Source organism: Strix uralensis, chromosome 2 (assembly GCF_047716275.1).
Source record: "Strix uralensis isolate ZFMK-TIS-50842 chromosome 2, bStrUra1, whole genome shotgun sequence".
Classification (NCBI taxonomy): domain Eukaryota; kingdom Metazoa; phylum Chordata; class Aves; order Strigiformes; family Strigidae; genus Strix; species Strix uralensis.
Window position 1 is genome coordinate 100597494 of NC_133973.1, and position 15302 is coordinate 100612795.

Below are 15302 nucleotides of genomic sequence, written 5' to 3' on the forward strand. Positions count from 1 at the left end.
TGATTTTTAAGACAGGGAAGAGGGGAAAGTGCAGCCTTTGCTATCTTGGAGGAAAATGGGAATATTTTATCTCCAATTGTTATCATGGGCACATCAGTATTTCAGAAAATCTTATCATGAGTAGATATTTGACGTGTTCCCTCTACCTCTGGCAGACATCAAGGTCTTTAGGTTTGTTTGCTCTTTATTATTACACTTCAGCATGAGTGGCAGAGTTTGTCACAGCGATAAGTACATTTGAACTGAAATGAGCTACTTAGGAATCAACATCTGATTTTATATTCTTTGCTAAAGCCAGGGCTAAACAATTTCTACTTCAGAAGCCAAGGGCTATTCAGTTTGATGTTCCTCTAACAATTGTGGATGATGCTGGTTGCTTCCTTGTAGAAACACCTAAAAAAAGGCAGACAGACTTACCCGCTTGGGAGATACCTTCAAATGCATCCTTTTTCGCATATGGACAATGTCAGCATTTACTTTAGAAAGATGGCTTAATGTAACGGGAGATAATACACTAAAATGAGGCAGAATGGAGGTCATTTTGTACAGCTTCAATCTGCACTCTACCAATCTTAGTAGATCATAATGAGCACATTATATCTGTTACTTATTGTTGACATGAAAAGAAGGTTAGAAAGCAAAATTATGCTTTTCATGCTGTGTTTTACCTAAGAGGTAGCTCTTTCCATACCTGAATTTGGAATGCAAATAAAATTTGAAGTTTTAAAATGTCTTATTGAACTCGCCATCAGCAGCTCCTGTTCCAAATATGCTGAAATGTTTACATTCTGGATAACAGAGGGAATCCAGACAATTCATTTAAAATAAAATGGGATTTACAATATTTACCTAGGTATTAAAAAGTAAAATTGAGCCTAAGAAAGTTATCTAGGTTTCCTCAGTTGTCAATGGGAAGACAAAAATCTTGCAAACGGTCATCCACTCTATCCTGTGAGAGTGCTCAATTAAGGTAAGTGAGGAAATTTACACTGGAGCTGTTTTTGTCTGTCCATCACCTTGACTGTTTTTGCCTATTCTAACAAACTCCATGTCTAATTCAGACTATGAGCTGCAGATGCTGGTCTGTTTTAGGTCTCTGGTATTGTGGTTTGCTTTCCATGCCCATGGTTTTAAGGTGCTATTCAGCTTCCTCTGTCTGTCCTCCACACTGTGAAAAACACATTTCAAGCATATGTTTTTGTTTAGTATTTATTTCAAATGGTATGAAATAAAAAATCCTGATTTAATTCTAATTTTAAAAATCCCCAAACTAACATCTTTATTAACAAATAATAAAAGAGTGACTCTAATACTAAAAATAAAGAAAGAAATATCTTAATTTTAATCATAGTGATCTAAATGCAGCCCTTCTATAAAAGAAACAGCTGATAAATATTGCTTTGAGGTCAGTAGTCCGGGACTATTGCTGAATGAATAGTGAAATACAGTATTTTATTATTCAACCTTAAGTATGCCTAGACTCAGAATCCAAAACTTCCAACATACTAGTTCTATTTGAGTCCTGATGAAATTTGAGTTCTCAGCTGGGTGGTAGTCCTGGATTTTTTTTGTTTGTTTGTTTCTTTTTAAATTTTATTCTTCTGGTAACCATAAAAGCCGAGAAAGCATTACTTTCAAGGTAGAATCATTATTATTTGCATAGGATAGGCTTTCATTTAGTTAGAAATGCACATTTTTTATTACAATTCCTTTGAAGAATCAATGGCTTAAATTGAGGAGAAACAGAAAGTCTCATGAAAGTCCCAGTAGTTTTGTTAAGTCCAAAACTAAAATCAAACAAACCAAAACAAGATGCAAAGGTTTCATAAAACTCAAACACGTCACTATGGTATTGCCATCCTGCTGCTTAACCTATGAGGAGAATATTGCAGAACTGCTCTCCATGCTGTGCCTGTGCTTTTGACCGTGTTTTCCTTCCTGTTTCATTTACGTATTTAAGGTAAAAAAGCTGTGAGGGAAATGGATACCTCAGGGGTCAGATACCACTCACACAAACCTTTCATTCCTGGGTGTCCAAACCAAGTATACTCTTAAATCTGTCTCTGCCATAGGCACTCACCTGCTGAAGCGTACTGTGCTCCACACAGAAATGAAGCCTATGAAAGACACGTTTCCAAACACAACATGAAAAGTCAAGTCTGCAAGCAAAGGGCAATCTTCCTACTGGTTACTAAGCGAACATGATCTCACCCAGTTCCCTAAGTGCTGAAACGCAATGCCATATCCTTGTTTGGATCTTTCTCCTGGTTTCACATGTCATGAGTGATTCAGCTGACACAGAGATAAAAGAGCATCACCTCTGCCCCAGAACTCCATGTTGAGGAAAAAATGAGGGAAATTTATGGGTTTGGGAAAAAAGGATTGGCCAAATGGAAGCTTTGGATTAGGAAGAGATGAGAATACGATGTATGGAGCAGGAGGCGTTTGAGATTGAAAGCTGTAGGATTGGTTGTTGGCACTGCGAGGCACCTCCCCTTCATTTTGCATCTTTGTTGTGGGGAAGGAAGCACTTCTACCACACAACTTTGTGACTACGCAAGCTACGTCAGTGTTATTCATAAAAGAAAGCTGGGCATCGACCTAAGATTTTGAAGACAGGTGTCACAGAGTAATAAAATTCACACTGTTTAACATTATCCCCCTCTGGAGGAAACTGGCCATGTGCAAACTGTGCAGACTATTCACGCTTAATACTAAAGTTCTCATGAATCATAAGAGAAATAATTATGTTAATTTTTTTGAAGTAATGTGTGGGTCTATTGTGGCTTTCAAGCGTGGAGATTTTATAGTAGGTAACTGAGGATTAGTACTCCATGTGATATAGGTTATGGGTGCTTGAGAATGTATTCTTTTAAGTAGGTTTTTAACACAGTAGGGTAGAGAAACTAACATCAGTGTGCATTATCCACACTGTCTTTTGGGAGTGGGATCCCATATGAGCGGCCTCCCAAGACAGTTGGAAGAAGGCTGCTGTTGTTTGGTAGGGGAGTAGAAACTACTCACGGTGAGAAGCAGATGGAGGATGAAAGGCCACAACAGAAAAAAATATTCAGTGTGAGCTTCTAATATGGTACTGTGATAGAATCATACTAATGTGGTTGTGAGGTAATATTTGGTGCTAGGTGAGTCTGAAAACCATGTACCTTTTATTCATATTCTCTTGCCAAGTCCAGGCTAGACCCTTCCCACCGTATATAAACACAGATAATCATGTGAGGTATTTGAATTTCTGGAGAACACATCATATAAATGTTACTGTTATTTGTATGTTTTCCATCCCATAAATCACTTTTTAATAACTTTTGATCAGGAACCATGAGTAATAACTCCCTAAGACCAAATTCTCATTGTCTTCTTTGAAAGTAGGATATCATCATAGGTTTTCACTACATGTGTAAAGCATTGTTTATGCCTATGTACTATTACTACCAAAGGCACAGAAGATTTCAGCATTAAAACTGCAAAATAGTTTCTGATTGAACAGTTTATTGGCAAGAATTTATCATTTTACTTTACATGTTGTCGTCTCATTTTACTTTACAGATTTTGAATATTTTTTTTTTATTATTTCTTATTCCCTGATTCTGACAATAGCAGACTTTGAATGTTTTGTAGATTATTGGGAAAGCAGGGAGTTAGTATAAAATTTTCCATCTGAACAGACTTACCGTTTGTAAATCCCACATTTATTTTTTTTGAGAATGTAAATGAGGAAAAAAAGAAAAAGAATGCCCAAACCCTTTCTTTCTCACAAGGTATAACCACGTATATGTCTTCTCCCATCTGCAGATGTAGGCTGACATTTAAGTGTTGTACCTACGATATTCTTTTAGTTTAATAGCTGTTGTTAGAAAAGAGACATGCTTCATTTTTATATGCATAAAAAGCAATAGTCTTTGAAAAGTAAAAAATAATGTATTAGAACCATTTGGATATCTTAACAAGATCATGTATTTCTCTTTTTGCTTGTGAAGTAGAAGTTCAGCAGCTTTTCTTAAGTCCAAGGGCAGAAAGATGTTACTCTCAGTGGGGTTGAGCAAACATGCCTAGAGAACAGATAAATCCAGGGAGGAGTAAATCAACTTAGTGACAAGGAAGAAATGGGAGCAGAGAGAAGTATGTCTCTTAACCTCACAGCATGGGAAAGGCATCTCTCTGAAGGACACAGCAAAAATTAGTAGGATACAATCATAGGGATGAGTAAATTATTGCTTAGTGCTACAAGGTCTCTTATAACGTCACATTCTTAATTTGACAACTGAGTTATAATTTACAGCAGGAACAAATTTGCCGATGGCAGATTTGGCTTGGGATGAGGGAATGCTTACTATATCACTACAAAATATCAAACCATCTGTTTCATATAGGGAGACACAGATTGAGAAGATTGGATAGCTATCAATGTGAGCCAGTATTCCTGATCCTCATATTTTGAATCAGAATTGTGTTAGTACTGTACATCTTAAAGTGCATATACATACATGTATATATAACATGTATATACTGTGCCTTTAAATGTCTTCTCTGTCAGTCTCTGTCTCACTCACAAATGCATACACACACAAACACTCAGCTGAAAATACAGAGTCTACATGCAGTCATATCAGAAATAGAAGAAATTCTATCTTTGAGCTTGAGGCAGGCACCAGGATCAGATGGATTTTCAGCCAAATATTATAAAATATTTAAAGACATTTTATATCTCAGATTACTGAGTACTTATAACCATGACTCAAGAATGAAGCTCTTCCAAATTGCATAGGATTTGCTGTTATTTCTTTATTAATAAAAAAATAACCATTTCTGATATGTGGTTCATAAATATCCTGTTACTGAATAAGATTTTAATATGTTTTGAGAAAAAAAAACCCAAACCAAACCAAACCAAACCAAAAGCTATCAAAATCTTTGGGCCTTAATGAAAACCACGTATTGTATCTCAGGAGGTTGACCCAACAAGTAAAATACAAAATGCCAGATTAGAGAAAGTGGTTTAATTCATCCATATCAAAGTGGCTTTACTTGCAGCTGACACACTGCCAGGAATATTCACTGGCTGATAGATGTAGTAAATTTTAGCAAGGTTTTATATAGCCAGATATATAGGTAGGTGGAAAAACATAGTTCTTTTTGACTTAGAGATCTTCACCTACATGGAGTAAGATTATGCTGCCTCCTGGGAATAGGGAAGTTAAACCCAAGGCCATCTCTGCTGAATAAAGTAAAACAAAATCAGAAACCTCTAATTCTTGGACCACTTGGCAGCTTAATATAAGTAAAATGAATTTGTCCCTGCTCACTGCAAGGGGGTTGGACTAGATGACCTTTAAAGGTCCCTTCTAACACAAACTATTATATGATTTTATGATTTTATGATTAAGGATGAACTGGAAAAAGACCCTAAGACCTTGTGTCTGGGAAAAAGTTTAGGAAATAAACAGTCAGGAATTATTTGTATTTGGCTAGTTTGTAGAAATGCCAATGAGGACTGCACTCTGATAATATGAAGAACCCAGATATGTATATATATACGGGTATACACAGAACTTGCAATCTGGCTAGACAAGGCAAACAAGGCATTACAAGCACAGAAAGATGAAGTGACTTGTCCAAAGTTACCCTGTATGTCTTGGGGTGTCTAGTTCAGTTGACAAAACAATGATCGCCAATTTATGCAGCCTAAAAATACCCATGAACCATCAGAGAAACCCAGTCTTAGTCTAGTACTGCTAAAATGTTTTAATTCTAAAGGGACAGATATTCATAGCTTTCAATGGGGGTAAATGTCTTTCAGAAAGCTTTGGATCCCAGCATGTTTTTCCACTTTGCGTACCAAGAACTATGATCATTTCCCTCCCCACAGCTGATGGTCCTTTGCCCTCTCCTCCTCACTCCCTGTGCTGTCTCGCTCTTCCTCTCTGCACACACCAGATGTGAGCCCTGACCAGCAGGATGCCTTTCAAAGAAACTAACCAAGCATGCAAGGCAGGAGAGAGTGTTCAAGGATGGTGAGGGATGGTCAAAGAGGGTGCAGGAAGCCTTGCCCCACTGTTCTTCTTACACAAGAAGCAGTACAAATTGCATCCATAGTTGTGCTCCTTCTTTTTTTTTTTTTTTTTTTTTTTTAATGAACTATGTTTTAGAGGGGTAGAAGAGAGTACCAGGTACACTGACAGAGGCTGACTAAGCTGTCTACAAGATGATGTACATTGCACTTGTCTCTCATTTACTAGGAACTTAATGAAAGATTTTCCTTCCTGAACCACAACATTATGCAAGCTGCCCTTGATTTGATGTTACTCTGTTCTACCTTCTAGACAAAACTGTGTTAGAAAAACACAGTGTGGCACAGAGCTTGTCAATATTTGTCACTGAATGAGATTCAGGAAGCCTATTTTCCCCAGAGGCAAAGATTTCTGGCTGTGAGTAATTATGGCCCCTTAACATGTTCTGTCTATTCCTAAGGTATTTTTGGAAGCATATGTTCCATCTCTTCACTGCTCTCAGAGAATGTTTGTGCCAAGGCTTAAAACTCCAATCAGATTATTCTGAGAAAGCTACAGTAAGATAAAATTTTGAATACTAAATCTGCAATACAAGTTTGGGTTTGGAATAGGAAAAGTTGAAATGACCAATTTGAGCCTGGTTTACCTTGCACCAACTGGCACTGAATTAAACCAGACCAGATAGTGTTCTGGAAAACAAGTTTCCAACACATTTGTTCTAAACCAGCAACATAAGATGAATCCCAAATATTTTTGCTGTCTTTAAAAGAAATCTCTACAGATTTTTGAATCTCCTGTATTTGCAGGATCCAGCTTTTAAAAATCGAATTGTCATTGTTTTATGTTTATATAAAACTTTGTTCATCTCTTTCTCTCATACTTCTTGTGAAGTCTTATCTTAAGATGCATATACATATTTAGTCTGGAATAACGTACTAATTATAATTTTGACCAATACTCTCAAGGATGACTCTGGCAAATCCAGGTTTGCCAGCACTGGAATTGCCCCCAGATATTCTCCCTACTGCTCTTTGCCCTGGCACATTAACTATTTCAGTTTCTGATCCAGTATTCAAACTTGTTTTATCAGTGAAAATGGGTTTGCTTTAACATGCCATCCAGCAAACTGCAGAAACACAGACTTAGGCACAGGTACCTATGCATGCAGGATGGAAATCTCTAGAAGAAGTGTGGATGAGCTACGCTGAGTGCTTATCTGACAGAGCCCTGAAAATTAAGACACATATCTTTGCTATCAATGATTTCCACAGAAGAAAAACATGCAGATCCAAATGCTTCATAAGGAAAAATATTTTCTGAATGTTTTAAAGGGAGAGATTAAATTGATTCTGCTTTGTTTACCAGTAAGGAAGCAAAGTCTACTGGAGAGAGAGCTAAAATGAGTCATTCTTATTTCTCTTCTGCTTTACTCCATGCTCTTCATTGACAGTCACTTGCAGTAAGACAGTGTTGTCTGTTTTTTGAAACTTATACACAGGAAGTAGGGAATTAGCAGAAAAATACAGTAAAGACTCTGACAGCTCAGTCTTTTTGAATTCATTCAGATAGTTCAGGCTTTTCTTTCAACACTTATTTTGAAATAGTTTTGAAACAACATAATATTGTTTCACCCTTAAAGAGCTCTTAGGACATAAAGATTGTTACAGCCAAAAATAACAATGATTACTTCTTTATCTATCGTAAATGGTCCAGAAAGAGCGTAACTGTTGAAGGCAATCAGAAGTAATGGTTTTAGCATAGTGCAAGAGTGTGCCCACACTGAAGTGCAAAGTAATCTTTAATTTATTATCTCTGGCCTCAAAAATATTTGAAGAACAGTATCTGTAAGTTTGCAGGTGTTTCTTTTATTAAGTTAGATTCAGAAGAGATTTAAAACCTGTTGTAATTTTTGAAAAGCAAAGCTTCTTGCTCTTTAGTCTATTACACACACCTTGGAAATTAATGCAGTTGATTCTAGTTTAGCCTGAGCAAATAGTGCAATAGGTCACTTTTTGAATTTCAGTTTCCCTGCTTACTTTTGGGGCAAATAAAACAGCTGTTTTCAGAGCTTCTTGAGTAGCAGTTGTTACCTCTTTAAATAAACTGTCTGATGTACATAAATTGCTATCGGGTCTCAGCAGATATTATAATATCAGAAGATATTATAATGATAAATGAGACCTGATTGCATTGCTTTTCAATGGCATTAATTTACATGTTTGTAGAAGTCTGTTGGGATTGGGTTTTATAGCTACTGTAATTTGTAGGCTTTTGACATTGCTTTGGGATAACTTGTCTAATTGGCTTTTTTCTCTCATCAGAATGGAGGATGTTTTGAAGCTGACATCACTGTGGACATTATGCTATGAGGGGTTTCTTTGGATTGTTATATGCAGGATATTTTTCCTCTTGTTAGTCTTTTGTACTTGTCATTGAAACTTTTCTCTGAACTGTAAAAGCCTTTCTCTTTACACAGTAAGAACATGACGGAAAAATGGAAAATGTGTCAAATAAAAATTCATGAAAGGACCACCTATATGCTGATCAGCTGGGGGGGAGGATTGCTTCCCCTGATAACTCTAAGGCAGATCATTCTAAAAAGATACATCAACCATGACAAAATGTGCTAAGAGAATAAAGCATTCAATAATCTCTTCCGAATGCAATTTTTTCTAATGGAAATTTGTTTTCAGAAATTAAATTTTGGCATATCCAAGATTACAATAGTGATATAGTATGAGTTGAGGAGTTCTAAAATAATTAGATAACTAACCAACCAGTGAGTATAATCTCATATTTCTTGTGTATTGAAGATATCCATAGACTTGAAGAGGAGAATGCTTGAATATACATAGATCAGAACTTCAGGGATGACACTAACTTTTCCAAATGAAGGAAAAAAAAAAAAAAAAGAAGATACCATAGTAAACCTGCAGAAAAATTTAAAGGTAGCAGATATATTTATGTAAGGAATCTTATTCAATAATGTCCAAGTCATTAGAGGACATATACAGCTGCTTTTCTTTTGGTATCTGAGGAGCAAAGAGCTTGTTTTGGAAGCACTGGGAAGGGATTCAGAGAATCAGAGAATCATAGAGAGCTTAAAGTTGGAAGGGACCTTAAACATCAATTAGTTTCAAACGCCCTTGCTATGGGCAGGGACACCTTCCACTAGATCAGGTTGCTCAAAGCCTCATCTAACCCGACCTTGAACACTTCCAGGGAGGGGGCAGCCACAACTTCTCTGGGCAACCTGTTCCAGTGTCTCACCACCATCACAGTAAAGAATTTGTTCCTTCCATCTAATCTAAATCTACCCTTTTTGAGTATAAAAACATTACCCCTTGTCCTATCACTACACTCCCTGACAGAGTGTCGCTCCCCAGCTTTCCTGTAGGCCCCCTTTAAGTACTGGAAGGCTGCTCTGAGGTCTCCCTAGAGCCTTCTCTTCTCCAGGCTGAACAACCCCAGATCTCTGAGCCTGTCCTCGTAAGGGAGATGCTCTGTCCCCCTGGAGCCCCATATCTTCTTGGCCCTCCTCTAGACCCACTCCAGCAGGTCCATGTCCTTCTTCTACTGGGCGCCCCAGAGCTGGGCACATTACTCCAGGTGGGATCTCACGAGAGCAGAGTAGAGGAGCAGGATCGCCTCCCTTGACCTGCTGGCCACAGTTCTCTTGATGCAGTCCAGGTTACAGCTGGCTTTCTGGTTTGCAGCGCACATTACTGACTCAGTCAGTTTTCTATCTGCTAACAGCCCCCCAAGTCCTTCTCCATCATCCCTGAGCTTGGAGGAGGTGATCCTTGAATATTAACCAGCTTTTGTGACCCCTCTTCCCTCCAGGGCTTTACCCCATGCTACCTTACCAAGCAGATCCCCGAAGAAACCAGAATCTGCTCTCCTGAAGCCCAGGGTAGAGAGCTTGCTGTGCTCCCTCCTTGCTGTCCTAAGGATCTTGAACTCCACTATTTCATGGTCACTGCAGCCAAAGATGACCTTGAGTTTCACATTCCCCACCAGACCCTCATTGTTGGTGAGATTCCTGCCTCCTTGTGCATTGTCTTTGAAAGAGAGTTTTTGAAATCTCCAAGTCATCAGGAGATTTCCTTCTTTCTGCAGGGACTGTCTCTTTGGAAGATGAGTTCCCTGTGGATATTATAGTTAGGATTTCTTTGACACATTAAGATGGGATTTTTGCTCTTTTTAGTTTATTTACATTTCTTATTAAAACTTTCTTTTTCATATACAATTTTGTGTAGCAATCGGCTTTATTTCTGCTTCTTTTGCCCCCTTTCTTGCTTGATAGAAGTATTATCTATTGTTTGTCTCTAGCCATATCCTGATTTATTGCAGGAAATAAAACACAGTCCTTGTCATTGCCCAAAATCTTTCTTTTCTTTTTCTTAAAGGTAATCAATAGAACATTGCTAAAAAGTTATCAAACTGTAGGCATTCACTAGGTCTTACTGGATCAAATTCCTCTTTTATATGTATGTGTGTAGATCTGTTCTCCTTGCATTGCCACACAGATAAAAATGAAGGTAGGATTTGGTCCAAAGGCAGTAAAAAATGTCAAAGGATTGCCTGCAGAAGTGAATATTGATTTAGCAAGATCAGTCACTAGAAAACCAATGAGGAAAGTATACTAAGAATACCTTTCATAATACATTTTCTTCTGTTGTCTGATCTGTGTTAGTACCAGATAGATTTTATATAACTACAGGGAACACAGTCATTTCCTATCAGTCCTTAAGAAGGGAGTTCATTTCTCTCCCAAATCTTAAATGTGGCCATCATTTCAGGCAAAAGAGGAGGAACCACTTAAGTTTAACCATACAGGTGACTTGAGTGACTTCTTTTCCAGGATAATTAATTCTGGAAATGAGGGAATATGAATGTGTCGTGTGTCCTAATAACTGAGATAAAACTTCTTTGCTCTAATCATATGAACATCTTCAAAGAAAATGTTTATTTTCACATTTCTTCCAGTATTAATTCCAACCCAGAAGGAATAGATTATTCAGTTATCCATGGGTCACATACTAAAAAGATAAAATGAAGTTCTGACATATTTTTAACAGAATAAAAGTATCTGAATTCAGAGTTTATGTATTCTTATTTGACATCTTCTTAGTGAGTGTCTAGTTTACCAAAGAGGTCGTGAAAGAGAGCATGAGAGATCCATGCATTATGTTGGTCCTGTGAAATATGTGCTATATAATTAGAGTAACATCAATTCATTGAGTCCTTTCACTTTAATGAGAGATGAGTTGATCCCTTGTGATTTACAAAAAGCTATTTGAAAAATATAATATAGTAAGGGTATTTTCAGAACACTTGTTTATATCTTGTTTTAAATCAGCATGTTGGCTGCTCCTATGCTGCCGCATGAACTGAACTGCAGTGATGATTCAAAGGATACAAGAGCTACTATAAACATTTTTTATCTCTAAAAGTGTTTTGGGGGCTGGCTCTGAACTGGCTGGAAATATTCCTAACAAAAAATTGTCAGTGTAGACCAGCAAGTAGAAGTTTCCTCAAGGTCTACTTATTCATACTATGACTAAATCCCTTGCCCAGTACCATCCTGTCATTATTACCTGGTGGAAATATAGCTAGATGACTTAAATAATGGTCATCTGTAAGGCAGAATGAACTTTTATCAGTACATCATAGACCATCCTGGGAATTAGGAAGTACTTCTAGGGAAGCTCTCCTAGGAGCACTCTGCTAGGTATAACACGCATCCAGCATTATTGTACAATCATAATAAGAATACAAGAACCTGATAAAACACATAAATCAAAAATAATTAATCACAATGACTTGTAGAAAACTTTTATGTCCCTAGCTCTCCAATTTACAAAATCTGTAAAGATCCTCTCTATTTACTCGCTATGAAGTCAGAAAAAAACTGAAAAAACACCCAATACATCAGTGAAAAGAGATTAAATCCATTCCTTCTTCTGGTACCTCTTTTCCAAATAGCAAAATGCAGAGTTTCTTTATGGTTTTTCATCCCTCCCAGTGGTGTTGCTGAGAGGAGTTTGCAAACAGCTGTTTTTCTCAAATAGACACCACAAGATAGAGAAATGACACAGGACCAAGTATTCTTTCTACTTTGGTTTTCCAAGAATTTCATTCTAAAGTGGACCCATTTCTCTGCCCAACAGAGTCCATACTGTCATGTTCTGTTTGTTTGTTTGTTTTTAAATGGATGGATTGGTCAAGTAGTCAAAGCATCCAAAAGACATAATTTAGTCGGAGGAGCCAGATCATACAGACTGTGTTTATTTAACCACTCCAGTGAATAGACAGTGGCTTCCAGGAGGTAAGCTTTTCTGAAACAGCAGAATTAGTGCATGAATACTTGGCTTTGAACCATGTCTCAGAGTTAGAAGTAGTATTAACTGCTAAGTATTTATCTGCACTCTGTCTGTTTGGAATAGGAAGACAATATGCCAGCTGGTTCTCCATTTGACTATACCCTTCCTGTAACAAGGGTGTAACAGATGGATAAATTAATAGTGTAGTTAGCAAGGAGTCAAAAGCTCAGGCCATTTTAGAGCATGAGCTGATGCATAAGTTATAAAAGGGATGATGTATTAATCATCCAAATAACTTAAGTCTAATTCATATTTACTAAGTGAATAGAGAAAGGGGAAGACAATCCTATAGAGGCACAGTGATGTACAACCAGCCCATACATTACTGAGACTTTGCTTTAAATGACCACTGCTCATCTGACAATCAGTCCACACCTAACTCAGGCACAAAATTGAATCCTTATTGGTGTGAAGAGTTAATAATAAATATTTTTAAAATCTTTACTGGACTTTACTGGAAGACACTAAGGATTTGTTTCAGTTGGTTACACACAGAAATGTAGTGTCAGTTGGTATTTTTGGCCACTTCATGAGGACAAGGCATGATTCTGGCTGATAGCCTCATATGAGTGTCTCAAATACTGTAGGGTACTTCATGCCTAGGCAAGCAAATCAAGTACACATCTGAAAAAAAAAACCACAAAAAAACTCAATCTATTTCTTTATGCTTGCTTTATGTTCAAAACTCTGTATTTAGATGTCTCACTAAAAATGATCAGGCTTTTGGGTTCTGACTACCTACAGTTGTCTGGGACGGTGATGTGATAATATTAAGTACTACTGTGAGATTTTTTAGAGGGAGTCCCCATAAAAGCATTTAGATTAATTATCAAATGGAATTCAAGTTGTTTCAGTTAAATATCAACTATACCTTCTTTATTTTATTAATCTCTTAACTATCACACTATTAATAAAAATACTGATGTCCTTTTAATTCAACCATGCTGGAAATCATCACTCAAAACCATGAATGCTTAAACTAAGCACTTAAACATGGTTGTCTTTTAATGAGGTGTCAGGATCCATTTCAAAGCTCATTCTTGCTTTGTGGGATGCAAACTGAACAAATATTTTTCAAAACTCAGACTCTAAAGAGCAAAATTCAGCTGTCTTACCCCATTTGCCTCCATAAGGTGTGTTCATAGTTTCTCCCTCTCCTACCTTCTTGCAATCTGTCCTTCAAGCACAATCTTTGCTCTAATGAGTTGCAAATTTTAAACTCTAATGGGACAACTTAAATGCTAATATTATTAAGCATGGGCAATTTTTCCTTCTTTTCATTCAGCCTCCCCCACAAGGATATTAAACATGAAAAGCTATGTTAATGTAATGTAAACTAGTATAACTTGGCTGAGAAAGTTAGGAAAAGCAAAGTGTCTATTTTCTGTACCAACATTGTCAGCTACACTACAAATCTTGTCTGTTTTATAGCAACATAAACATACATATGTTTTCCATATAAAATCCTTTTTTCATAGCAAAACAAAATGAAAACATAAATGGCATTAACCCATAGCACACCATAATCAGTTCTGGAAAACTGCAGCTGTCCTTTGTCAAGTTTCAAGAGACTGAAGTTTTCTTCCATTTCCCAGGTGTATGGTCACTACTGAAATCTCCAGTAGTAATAAAAATAACTGGATAGTGATGAGGGATGATTAAAATGTTTTCTAGATTACCACCAACATCCCTACTGGAATATTGAATTATCTGTTAACTGAAACTTATGACAAAAAAAAAGTTCAATTTTCTGCAAAAAAGGAAGTTTTGTATCATGTCATGTCTAGAATCAAAATATTCTCATGAAAAAAACTAAATGTTTTCGTCAATGAAATATGCCTCATGGAAGCATACTTCAGAAGCATCATTCTTCTACTTTGTGGGCAAAAATATCTAGTCAGATTGTGTTGCAGTAGTAACTGTCTTGAAATCTGCACTTCTCTCATCAAAACGGAAAACTATATAAAGAAATCTAAACATACATTTTATTCTATATTGATACAGAAACTGTTGAACAAGGATACTATGGGGTTTCATGCAGGGATTTTGAATAAAAATATTTATATGTTGAAGATCCACTTTTGGGTCATAAAATATGATAAATGTTTTTAAAATTTTCATATTATGAAGCCCTTTTTTCTTCATAAAAAAAAAAAAGATATAATGGTTTTAAACATCTGTTTTCCTGTGCCTTTTTGGAATTTTACGTATGGGCTGGGCACCCCAATGAGAAAATGGGAATTTCTCATTTCCAGGAAAGGAAGCTTTCTAGCTCTGTATAGAAATATGATAATAGATTTTAAAATCACAGTGTGTTTGTGTATAAAAGCTTGTTACTTATCCAGGACTGATTCTTCTACAGCTTTGGACTCTAGCCCAATTGCTTCACAGAATAAATGTCAAAACTGTAAGGAGAAGGAGGAAACGTTTTTATGGCAATTTGATTTAACAACAACAACAACAACAAAAAGAATCAGTTTGAAGCAATTTACGGACTCAGAATGTTGAAAAAACTTGGGTTTGATGGGACACCAGGAGCAGAACAGACAAGGCAGTAAAGATAAACAAGAAATTAATTTATACAATTCAGTTAAATATTTAGTTCTGCAGTGCATATGTATTTCTCACTTTGTGAACATGAACATAGTACTGCATCCAAATCTGTATTGTTTTGAGGCTGCAACATCTTAAATTCAAAGTTTTATACTTGTGTAAGTTAGCACTAGCTAGGCATTTAATGATTGGTTAGAATGAATTCATTTTGGGCTGATCTAAAATAAAGAATACTCCTTTACAACATCCTGGCTAGAGATCAATTTGCTCTTCTAATATAACTCCAGCTAGGATTTAAGTCTCTTTTAAAACTGGAGGAAAATTCATAACTTCAGAA